Source organism: Perognathus longimembris, chromosome 2 (genome assembly GCF_023159225.1).
Source record: "Perognathus longimembris pacificus isolate PPM17 chromosome 2, ASM2315922v1, whole genome shotgun sequence".
Lineage (NCBI taxonomy): Eukaryota > Metazoa > Chordata > Mammalia > Rodentia > Heteromyidae > Perognathus > Perognathus longimembris.
Genome location: NC_063162.1, coordinates 24419191 through 24432046, shown reverse-complemented (window position 1 = coordinate 24432046; position 12856 = coordinate 24419191). Strand labels below are relative to the sequence as shown.

General features: G+C 43.7%; 1 protein-coding gene across 2 annotated transcripts in view; it reads left to right on the top strand.

Moving 5' to 3' along the window:
- Positions 1 to 12322: 12322 nt before the first annotated feature.
- R3hcc1l (R3H domain and coiled-coil containing 1 like) overlaps positions 12323 to 12856 on the top strand; it is a 69746-nt gene continuing 69212 nt past the window's right edge. The window contains exon 1 of one of the 2 annotated variants that reach the window (XM_048338513.1): positions 12323 to 12407. The gene's annotated coding sequence lies outside the window, so the exon portion shown is untranslated. Of the gene's footprint in view, positions 12408 to 12475; positions 12753 to 12856 lie in introns of those variants that run through there. The other variant, XM_048338512.1, reaches the window with a different exon arrangement.

The window sequence follows — 12856 nt, the reverse complement described above, 5'->3', positions numbered from 1 at the left end:
GGGAAAGAAATACAAAAGAAAAAGGGCATAATTTCACATGGCATGTTGAAAATAACAACAATAATGATATCCACTTGTTTCCATAACTTAGAGTTCATGAGTAAGTCATTCTAGCTGTTTTAGACTGCTCACACTCTAATGGTCATGCTCCAAATTGTCTGCATTGTTTTTAGTTGGAGTGACCAGGCACACCCAGTACGTATCTGTAATCACAAACCAGCACACAGGGACACAGGAACATTTAGGTGAGTCTTATTTTTGGTCGGTTCTGGGGTTTGAACTCAGGACCTGGGCGCCACTCCTGAGCTCTTTTGCTCAAGGCTAGCGCTCTACCACTTTGAGCCACACCTCTACTTCTGGGCATTGTTTTTTTGTGGTTAATTGGAGATAAGAACCTTACAGACTTTCCTTCCTGGGTTGGCTTTGAACTATGATCCTTGGATCTTAGCCTCCTGAGTAGCTAGGATTATAGGTGTGAGCCACCAGCATTTGGCTGTGTGTTTTTTTTTTTTTTAATACTTGGGTTTGAATATTCAGAGCCTTTTTTTCCCCTTCTAGTTAGTTTTCAGATAGGGCCTATGTTTTTCTCCTGGGCCAACATGGATTGAGATTTTCCTATGCCTCCTGAACAGCTATGATTATAGGCATGGCCCACCATGCCTGACCTATGTCATCCTAAGACTTTACCAAGTTAACAAAGTACAGCAGGGTATTTCTCAGCAGGGAGAAGTCATTGCAAATGTGTCTGTGACTTGTTTGGGATGGATTATGTAAATTCTCATATGAACCCAGTCCCATCAATTTCATGGCTTAAAATTATTCTTAGAAATATAAAAGCTCAGAGTTACAAAGATTCTTAAAAAGACACAATATCCTATCTGATGATTAAATGGCTAGTCTATAATATCACTTACAAAGGATTAGAGGTCTTGAGTCTCTTCTATAATGGGAAACTTTGTTCTTTTGAAGGCAGTCCATTCAATTTTTGGCTCCTCTGTTCAGAAGTTCCTCCTTTCCAGCTGAAACCTGTTTCATGGCAACATTAGTCATTTTTCAGACATATTAAGTATTTCATTTGCTCAGCGCTATTCTAGGCATTGCTGTGTATGGAAAGCAACTCTGCTCTATGTGAGTAATCAAGAAGAGAAACAAGACAAATAAGCTCAAACTTTTGTCTCTTAAGAACTTAAACTCCGGTGGAGACACCATATGCATAAAAAAAAAAAGAGTGAAAATAAATATCGTGAAAGGAGACATGGGAGAAATACTGAGGAAGCACAGAGGAAGATATCAGAGATGACCTGTTCTCTGGTCTCAGCAGCAGCCAGAGTTATCTCTCTCCAAACCAAATCAGATGGCATTACATCTGCTGAAGACTCAGAATTGAACCCAAAGTGCTGACTATGGCCTGCAGCACCTACACGAGCTGACATCTGGACACCTCTCATTGTTCACATGACCTCTTGCCTTTTTCTACTTTTCTTTTTCCAGGTCACCTTCAGTCCCTTTGGTTTTTCCATGATGTACTCCTTCACATCATTCAGTCTCTGCTCCACTGTCAGCTACACAGAAAGACCTAAAGTCCTCCTCCATATCCCATGATGCATCCTTTGCTATTTCCCTACTTCTTTACTTAACTACCAATCATTATTACCTAAAACTACCTTTTTGTTTATTTACTAATTGTCAGTCTTCTAGTAGTATGTGATTTGGTAGAAGCATGGATTTCTATCAGCTTCATTCATCACTGTACCGTTAGTACATAACAAGCACCAAATAAATATCGTAGTGAAATGAATGAATGAGTTAATGTTTTTGATAATCAGTTCTAAAAACCTTGGAGCAGGTGATAGTAACATCCTGGATATGTTGCTCTTTTTAGAAACAAGTCCAATCTTTGCGAAATGAGCCCAAATAGTTTCTCATTTGAAATCCTATGCGACCTCCTTCTTTATATGATTTCTCAAAAGATTTTTATTTGTGATTCTAAGATTTGCAAGTTCTTCCATCTACCTGGGAGATTTTTCTACCTAGGCTGAGGTACCAACAAATTGCACGCATGGAGGATTCTTATAAGGTTATATTTTCAAGTCAGCATGCAAAGGTAAAATTGACATATCACTGGAATTTTCCTTGTACATCCTCAGCACCACAACAGAGAAAGGGTTCCTATTTGTGCATCCAAGGAATTGAGTTGTTTGCATTAAAAACCCCGCAGTGTGAAAACCAGGGCTCCGCGAGTACAAATCACTCTTTGCCTGGCTAGGTACTTTTCCTATTGGAATGAGTTTGGGAATTAAGGCTGAGCAACCAATTACTTACATTTCCTGGCATAGCAAAGTGATTCTGAGTATGTGTGTTAGAGCTAGACTGTCTAATTTTATTCTGTTTTATTTTTGTGCTAGTAGTGGGGCTTGAACTCAGGGCCTCACGTTCTTGCTTAGCTTTTTTCTCAAGGCTGGTACTCTACTTGAGCCACACCTCCACTGCTAGCTTTTTGCTTGTTAATTGGAGATAAGAGTCTTTTGGATTTGTCTACCTGGGCTGGCTTTGAACTATCATTTTCAGATCTCAGACTCATGAGTAGCTACCAGTGCCTGCTCAGATGGTCAAATTTTGAGTCAGTCCTGCCTCTAACATTTGTTTACTTGTCATATGGCTTGCAAACAAGAATTACCAAAGCTCTCTACAAAATCAGTTTCCTCATCTGAGTACCTACCTCATGAATGTATACCAGATCCTTAGAATGACATCATATGACTTGGCACATAGTAAACATTTCTATCAATGCTATCAACTGGTTTATTATCTCTCATCAAAGTTCATACCAGAACATGAACTGAGTGGGTGGAAAGGCAGGCAGAATATGCTGGACTGTTCAAACTGTAATTGCTTGCTTGTTCTTGCCCCTTCTTTCTCGTTTCTCTTTCCCTAGATGCCAATAGTTGCATTTATCTGATGTGACCTCACTACAAATTGCTCGAGTGCTTTCCCTCTGCTGGATTTCTTCACATTCTTCTATTGATTATCATGTGATTTCTAGCTTACGTGTCTTTCTAAAGATTGACTAAGGTGAGAACAACACAAAACAAAACATTTATGGAGTTGGGTGACCTGCTCCTCTGCCACACACACATTTTCATACTTCTACCAACAGACACTTTGGCTCTTTCCTAATGTCCCCCTTCCAAACACAGCTACTGACTCTCTTCAGTGGCTTTCCACTTTTCCTGGAGCCTTGGTTCACCCTATGGCTTCAGGTAGTTGGACACTTTTCTTTTAGATTCATGCTCTTCTCTTTCTTTTAGTACTGAGAAAGAAAAAAAAGCCAAGAAGAAAGGCAACCCTGCAGAAAATGCATGAAAAATAGCCAGGCAGGAATTTTTTTTAAATGTGAAGAACAGAAAAGAGCGAGGCTCAAGGAGTTGGCATGAGGCAGAAGGAACATTTGCTGTTATATACGGCAGAAGCTGCTGTCCTACCAGAGGTGATGAATTCCCAGAGGCCAGAGCTGCAGGAGACACATGGGGCTCTTTTTTTTTTTTGGCCAGTCCTGGGCCTTGGACTCAGGGCCTGAGAACTGTCCCTGGCTTCTTTTTGCTCAAGGCTAGCACTCTGCCACTTGAGCCACAGCACCACTTCTGGCCGTTCTCTAGATATGTGGTGCTGGAGAATCGAACCCAGGGCTTCATGTATACGAGGCAAGCTCTCTTGCCACTAGGCCATATTCCCAGCCCCCACATGGGGCTCTTGGGGCAGTCAATCCGGCATACAAGCTTAGTGCCAGAGGGTGCAGGCCAGGTTTTGACCACATCTGGAAAGTTCACTTATTACAAGTATTTGTTTTCCTTTTAAGCTCTGGCACAGAATCCCTTGAGACTAGAGAGGGAAATAGTATATAAGCCTCAGTAAGGGCCAGCTGTTATTATTAATATCCTTTGATTCCCTATTTGATTGATTGATTCATTTATTCATTCCTTCACTCAGTAAATGTTCTCTGAGCATTTATATTCCAGGCACAATACAAAACACGTGGGATAAAATGATGAAATAGATGTAAGTCTTCTCTTTTAGGAAATTCAGGTCCATGGACAAAGAGAGGCAAACATAGATAACTGTCTAAAGGCCAGATGGGTCAGCATATGAGGTTGGGTATCCAACAGTCATGAAGAGTGATCCCAGGAATTACCAACAGAGGAGAATAAGGAAAGGAAATCTAGTACAGGGTGTGTTGATCAAGTTACTGCTTTGGGTCCCTGGGGTTCAGTCCCACTGCGGGCCTCTCAGAGACAGAGGAGAAGTGTTGTCCCATCTGAGGATGAGGATCTGAGGTCTTATTCCATGAACTAGCATCTAGACTGCTCTGATTTTTGGAAACGTGTATGCCTGGCCATAGGTAATAGAAAGAAATAGAAATTTACCAATTGGTAAATAGGAAACAAAAGTTCCACAAGAACACTGACAGTATCTATTATGTACATTTAAAGAAACAAGCAGAATGCCTTGTGGAATCTTTTTTTTTTGCCAGTCCTGGGGCTTTGGACTCAGGGCCTGAGCACTGTCCCTGGCTTCTCTTTGCTCAAGGCTAGCACTCTGCCACTTGAGCCACAGCGCCACTTCTGGCCATTTTCTGTATATGTGGTTCTGGGGAATTGAACCCAGGGCCTCATGTATATGAGGCAAGCACTCTTGCCACTAGGCCATATTCCCCAGCCCCCCTTGTGGAATCTTGAAGGGATTCCAGTTCAGCCTGGTTGAGTCTAAGAAGTCTTCCTGGAAGAGGTGACAATTGAGCAGTATCCCAAGGGCTATCTTGCTCTACAGCTGTTCAGGGGTAACTCATGCAAGGAGTCCCTGATGTCTGGCCACATGGAAGTTTCAAATTGCAAGTTCTGGTTAAGGTTAATAAAATATCTACTGATTACCCTACCCATGGGTGTCAGGAGGATAAGAGCAGAAGAACACACGGAGCAGAAGAACACATAGAGCTGTTTTTGTAAGATATGAGAGAGAGAGAGAGAGAGAGAGACAGACAGACAGACAGAGAGACAGAGAGAGAGAATGCAATAGTGAGAGCAAGAAAGAGAGGCACTTTTTTGGGGTTGCCTATGACCTGCTCTAGGTTTCTGTGGCTCTGTGAGATTCGGTGCTTTCCCAGAGCATCCTTCCTTCCAGATCTGTCTCCTTGCAGCAGCCCTGCCCAGCCCCCACATGCCTGCTGCACTGGCTTATTCTTCACCAGCACTGCCTCCCAATTAGACCAAGGATGTGGCAACTGGGCTGCCCAGAATTGCTCTCCCCACCTTCGGCTTGCCCTGAACAGAGTTCAGATTGCACATTTCCCGACACTCAGAAAGACCCATTAATATTTAGCATATTACATTTTCAAAGCACTTTGCTAACACGAATTGATCTTCTCAGCACCCCCTTGTGAGGCAGCTCAGTACTGCTAGCCCTACTGGGGACATAAGGCTTCAGGAAGATAAGCTACTTAGGCTGGGGCCATGGCTGATGAACGATGGATCCAGATTAGAACCAAAGGTCGATGACACCAGTTGTCTGCGCCTCCAGACAGAACTCTAGAGTGGCCACGACACCTCCTCCCTCCCCAGGCTTCCCTGGAACAAATCCAGCCCTCAGAAGGTTTAAATATAATGGATTTGTCATCTTTAAGATTGAACTGTCTACAAACCAGCTACCATTTATAGACCTTGGCACTTTACACAGATTGTAGCATTTAATTCTCACAACCCATGTGCACATTCTGTGATATCACTATTATTGTGTGCATCAGAAAACTGAGGCACAGAAAAATTAAATAACTTCAAGTTTGCCCAGTGAGTAATTAGTGGAGCTAGGACTCAACCGTAGGCTGTATAGCTTCTGAGGTCTTACCTCTTTTGAAACAGAATAGGTATGGATAGATGGACAAGGTCAAGTGGAATTACTCTTTGTGAAGTTCTGCCTACTCCCAGGCAATTCATCATATGCCTTGCAATATTATTTCTGCAGGTAAAGGAATTAGAGGAAAGTGGGGGTGGTCTGCAAAAAATTTTTTGGTGTGTGTGGGGGTCCTGGGGCTTGAACTCAGGGCCTAGGCACTGTTCCTGGGCTTTTTTTTTTTTTCAAGGCTAGTTCTCTATCACTTGAGCCACAGCACCACTTCCCACTTTTTTTGGTGCTACTTAATTGGAGATAAGAGCCTCAGGGACTTTTCTGCCCAGGCTGGCTCCAAACCACAATTCTCAAATTTCAGCCTCTTGAGTGGCAAGGATTGTAAGAGTGAGCCAATAGTACCCAGCAAAAAAAAAGTATTCTTGAAGAATGAGAATATAAATTAAAGTTGTTGGTTGTTGGATTTCTTCTGATTTTTTTCATCCGCTTCCTATTGCGAGCCCTCCCTAAAAGGACAGAAAGAACCAGTTTATCCAATGAACCTAGGGCTCATATACCATGCACTGCGTTTCATGGTGACATACGTGCAGAAATTCATAAGTAATTACTCACAAGTAATTGTGATTTAGTAGGGAGCACTAAAACCAAGAGTTGTAAGAGCTCACTGAAGAGGAAAGAGGCAGGGATACTGAAGTTTTTGGTAGAGGTGCTACAAGTTAGATACTGATGGAGGTAGAGAGAAAGGACAACATGAGCAAAGGAAAGGAACTGTGAGAGAGAAAAAAAAAAACCCACAGTGGGGTTGGAGACCAGTAAGAACCTCTGTCTGCCTGGAATTATGTTTCTTGCTTTTTTTCCAGTGATGTGTATCAATTTGGGGCTTCACTCTTGAATGAGAGAATGGTTACAAATTAGGGGGGGGGGTGGTTTACCTGAAATGTAACTCTCGGACATAACTAGATCAGTTCTTGTCTTAGTATTTTGCTGTCGAATTGAAAGGATAATTGTCTAACAGATAATATATGCAAGGCCCTAGGAGTCCTGGCAGGGGAACCATGCCTTTCTGAGAACACAGGCCTATAAGGAAAGAACCTGGGACTGAGAGTTGAGAGTTGTGTCCTGAAAACGAACTAATTTTAAAATGTATTAGTTCCCTGTCCATATTATGTCCCTTTGTGTGATGTAAATCCTCTCCCCGTTTAAAAATACTTTACTAAGCCATTCCCATTCCTTTTGTAACTTAGTACTCACGGTTACTTGACAGTCTTAGTGGGTCTCCATCTTATAGTTGAGTTTTAGTGAATCCTCTAAGGTTATATACTTTTGGGGGGCATACTGGGATTTAAATTTAGGACTCATGCTCAATTCACTTGCTTGCTCATCCTGGGCTTTATACTTGAGCCATGCCTCTAGACCCTTTAGCCTGGCTTTACTCTGAAGGTAGTCCAGGACTATCTCAAACTTTGGTCTTCTGATCTGAGCTTCCTAAGTAGCTAGGATTACAAGTGTGAGCCACCAATGCCTAGCTATATCTTTCTAATAGAAGGCATTTTTTTGGGGGGGGGGTCTTGGTTCCAACTTGTTCACTTACACAAGACATTTCATTTTCCACCTCCTGCTGGGTACTTGGCATTGCCTCTAATGTAGTCTAGAGGTCCCCAATGGCACTTTTAGAGTGGGAGGTGTGGCTTGCAGCAAATCCAAGTGTATCTGAATCAGTGCATAGATGATACCATTTTATAGAAAAATCCAGACTAGCCTGGCTCTGGTAGCTCATGCCTATAATCCTAGATATTCAGGAGGCTAAGAACTAAGGATCAAGGTTCAAAGCCAGAGGAGGCAGTTAAGTCTGTAAGATTTTTATCTCCAATTAACGACCAAAAAGACAGAAGTAGAGCTGTGGCTCAAGTGGTAGAGTGTCTTGAACAAAAAGCTCAGGGACAATGCTTAGACCCGGAGTTTAAGCCTCACCCACACCTCCATACCCCTTCATTACCCACCATTAATTATGGCTCTAGGGAGTTAAATTAGTATCAGATGATTCAGTCAAGATGAATGTAGGCTGAGCCCTTCCCATCATGTGGGCAATTGTGGCATTGCATAGCTGAGCCATACAAGTCTAGAGATCAAGAGCAGGGTGGAACAGTCTTGGTGCAGGAAAGCTAAGTACATAGTGGGTGGATGTGTGTGCTGGTGTGGTGGTGGATACTGGCACAGCTCCCACAGTTGGACAATAGCAGCAGAGGCTGTGCCCTCACAGCCCAGAGATTCAGCCAAAGCAGCATTTGCTACTAGGTCCTTTTACAAGTGGCTCCAGTTACAGCTGGGGAGGCCTCTGGGTTCCTAAACTTAGACTTTGGAGTCTAGAGTCATTGTCATTTGTTAAGAGTTCTAACTTCCTCCATTAATTAGAGAGCTGGCTTTGGATGACCTGCCCAACTATTGTCCTAAAACAAAACCCCAAACCCTCCAGTTGATGTCTTGGACCAATGCAATTCAAGATAGTAGAATTTACTGATGCGAGTCACATGGAAGGGTGTGATATTCAAAAGCCCAATAAAATTTGGATTCTTGGTGCTTATGTGTTGAAAATGACTAAAGAGAAGAACCCCTAGGTTAGGAAATACTAATCAGGACCCACATTTCCAAGGAGAAGGCTTATTTAGTCCTTTCTTGATAATATTTTCTTCCCAATCTTCCATACTATATGGGTAATTATGATATTATATCAGAGAAGAATACTGAAACCCAAAGAAGATTGTGAGATATTATCCAGAACAGTTAGGACTTTCATTATAAATATATTTCTTATATCTTATATGTGCTTTGTTCAAACTGTCCATTTTGAAATGAGGCTTGAGATAACCATGTCCCAATCACTGAGCAGACAGGCAATACCCAATCCCTGAGTCACACTATTAAAGGGTCACACTATTAAGGCTAGGAATCTGGCCCCAGGAGCACCTGAGAGGAATAAAGGTAGGTAAAGTGATGTAATAGAGTACTTGAGAGCTCAGACTTGGAAGCCAGGCTGTCTTAGTTCAGATCTCTGGTTTGTCACCTCTTAGCAGCATAGCCTTAGGCAGGTGAGGTAACCTCTATGTGTATGCTTCCATTTTTTTCTGATGCACGTGGGTCCTCCCTGACATGATTGTATGAGACTAACCCAGATCAGGCACGTAAAGGATTTGGCCTAGAACACATTAGTGATACTGTTAACTGCTAAATTCTATTATTTATTAAGGGAGGGTTTTTTTCCTCCTTCATTGTCTTTTCTTTCCTATCTCCTTGAAATATCCTCACTGTTTCTCTAGCTCACATTTGTGGAACTAGCTCTTTCAATAGCCTCTCCTTCTTCTGGTTAGAGATGTAAAGAAAAGCAGCTTGCATGTGAGCAGGTATTATCCATTATTATTTGATAGTGCTTACAGTATCACCATAAACCAATATGTCACAGCTCAAGTTTATCCAAGAGCTAAGGGCCCTTTAAACTAGCCATTCTTTATTTATTCTGCTTTTTTTAAAAAAGGTCTTTTGGTTTCATGTTCTTTGATTGGATTTTGTAAGGCACAGAACACATACTGGATACTATATAAATGTTAAAGACTCTAACAATAGTAACTGAGACAGATGAGAAACTCAAGGAAGCAAAGTCACCATTTTGAATTTAGCTTTTTATTGATGGGCTGAGTGATCTGGGAGAGACAGTGTGGCTCCAAGGCTAAAGAGCCCTCAGGGATTTGGATGGCAAGGGCTGAATCTCAGTCATGGCAGCAGCTCTAGTGAACCCCGGGCAAGTAGCTTCCTTCCTCTGGACCTCAATGTCTCCCCATGAATACTGGGCTTGATGCCATAAAACTGTCTCCCAGGGCTGCTAAGTTAAACTGTACTGCTATATGTGGTTGTGCAGACTGTGACCTGCACAAGGGCATCAGCAGAGGGGTCGATGGGGGATGGAAGGTAGTCCACATGCTGCTTATCAGTCTGTACCCTGGAGGAAGATGGCACAATTTAAAAAAAAATTGTACAATAGGCAAATTCTGCTACTATGTGGGCTAGTAGAGGGCCTATCTTAAGCAGTTTGACATTTGTGAGGCACTGTTTAGCACACAGAATGTGTACATTCATTCAGGGCAACTATTGAATATGAACTATGGGCCAGACTGAATCCTATGGGCTAAAGTTATAGAGATGGATCTAACCAATTACTTTACCATGGGTCTGATCCTTCTTCACTAGCCCATCCTCCACTACGTTCAATCTTTAGAAAGTCTTGTTGACTTAATGGGACAAACCTACTCACTTCTCTTCATCTCACCACTAGCAGTTTGTTTCATTATTTCTCATTGCCTACTACAAGAAATACTTCTACCTTGGTTTCTCCAAACAAAAACAGTGAGTGCTCAGGAAAGAGTTGGGGATAGGGGATACTCAGGAAAGGCTTCCTGGAGGAAGTGATATTGGATCTACAGTTCGTTGACTTAAGGTCTCAAGCTTCTAAACTGGCTAACATAGCCCTACTTCCCAATAGTCCACAATCAGCTGATTCTGGTTTTTCTATTTCATCCATTATCAAACAATTCAGTGGAATCCTCAGCAAATCCTTCTATGTGGCTAGAGTTCTCCTGGGTTTGCTTTGACTCTAACAAAGGAGAATTAGAGCAGAAGTTAGTCAGGGGAGAAAGGGAATTAATGAAGGGACAGCTTATGCAAAGGTGAGAGAACAAACATAATACAACAGTTTGGCAAATTTACATGTAGGTGGGAAGAAAGTGTGTGTGTGTGTGTGATTGGCTTCTGAAAGGCTTTGCTTGTTAGGCTAATATAAGCTCGTTCTCAACCTACACTGTGGCTGGTGGCAGACAGAAGGGAAAAGGGACAATCACTTTTCATCCACTATTCTTATCACAGATGGTAGTATGTTTGTGTGAGTGTATGTGTGCGTTTACTGTTATTCTTTTTTTTGGTATGGGATTATTTGATTAATATCCATCTCTTACAAGATAATGTAAACCCCACAGGGGAAGAGAATCTTCTGTTCACTATTATTTTCTCAGTAAACAGCAATGACACATAAGAAAGAACAAAGTACATTTGTTGTTAAATAAATTACTTGTGGGACTTAAAAAAATGTCCATGCTTACCCATCTTACAACAAAATTTGATGTAAATCTTCCTTTTCTAAGCCTCTCAACCATAATAGAGGATAGGAAGGATAACAGTGTGTTGGAATTTTTTCTTTTGGAGTGAGGTTCATATATTTTGTTTTCTTGCTGTGCTGGAAAGGAAACCCTCTGCCTTGCATTGCACAAGGTAGACAAGCACTCTCCTACTAAGCTGCATCCCCAGCCTCTGGGATTCCTATTTTGAAAAAGGTACTCAAGGTGTTAACCTCCATTCCTCTTCTCAAACTCAATCTAATGGAGACTTTAAAGGATTTTTTAACACAAACACGACTTGATTAAACTTGTTATTTACATTAATTGGCCTAAGGCAGTAGGGAGGACCCCACAGAGGTACTGAGATCAGTAAGCAAGCCCACACAGTAATCAGCTAGGAAATGAGGCGAGTAGGAATTAAATCACCCGCTGTGGAGGTGAAGTGGAAACAGACGCAAGGAGTTAGAATGGGATTGTCGACAAGATTTGTTGACCATTTGAACATGGCGAAAGAGGCAGAGAGGGCAGAGAGAAAGAGAGGAATGCACGCACATCAGGGAATGATGAGGGGGTAGCAGTTCGTTTTTCGGGTACTTTTCTTTTTCTTTTGTGGTGCTGGGAATTGAATCCGGGACCCCTGAGCTACATACACCCCTAGACCCATAAGGCTTTAGGCCCTTCGGAGTCGTCCATGGATACGTGGATTGGGAGGGAAGGTCCTGGAGCCTCGCCTCTCACTCCAACATCAACAACCATGTTTAAGAGGTGCATCGGTGAATTCTTGAAGGAGGCCGATCACACCGACTTGAAAGCAGGAGGGCAAACCCGGATAGGTGTCACAGAAAATAAATGGTCATGTCTAACAGCGTCGAATGACTAACGCCTAAGTTAGACGAGCTCGAAAATACCTCCAGTGGGTTTGGCTTGCAAGGACACAGACGGCGACAAGGACGCGTGTTCCGCGTAGAGGGGGAGGGAGGGAGGACAGGAGCCGCGGCACACAGTGGAGGAAATGGAGACACCGAGTGTCGATTACTCTTCGGAGAACGTGGCGGTGAACAGCGAGGAGACGGATGACTGAGAGGGACGCGAGGAGCTGTGAGCAGGTTGACAGCGGATGATCGCCCCGGGAGGGTGGAAGGGCAGAGGCCGCGACATCTTCCCGCCCCCGCCATTTACAAGCCCCGCCTTTTCGTGACGTAACACGGAGGCGCCGCTGGACTCGGCGCGGACTACAAGACCCAGAAGGCTCTGCGGAAGGGGGAGGAGCTTAGGCCTGGTGCGCGCCCCAGCGGCGAACGGAAGCGCGGGAGCTGCGGGGAGGCGGCGGAAGCAGAGAGCCACGGCGTCCCGGTAACCACGACCCCTCACCCACCCGCCCCACCACATTTCCCCGTCCCTTCATACCCCGACCTGGGGTTCATTGTCCCCACTAAGCCCTTTCTGGCGTGTGACAAATTCTCCTTTCCTGCTCTGTTTGTTACCGTTGATTTTTTTCCCCCTCTCACGTGACTCGCAGGGTCGGCCTCTGCCTGGGGCGGAGGTTACTGGGACCTGCTGCCCTTCGACCCTGCGGGCCCGGCGGCCTCGGAGACCCACCTAGATCCCTGCTGTCCTTACTAGGGTCCCCGGGCCACTTTGGGCGTCGTCGCAAGCTTTTTCCTGCTTAGGGGTCGTCTCTTTCCAGGGTTTCAACAGGTAGCGAGGGCTGTGTTGTAGCCACCCCGTAGGGCTCCCAGGACCAAGGCCGCAGATTCCACCCACCCCCAACCCCGACTCCGGTGTCTCCCACCCCGGACGTG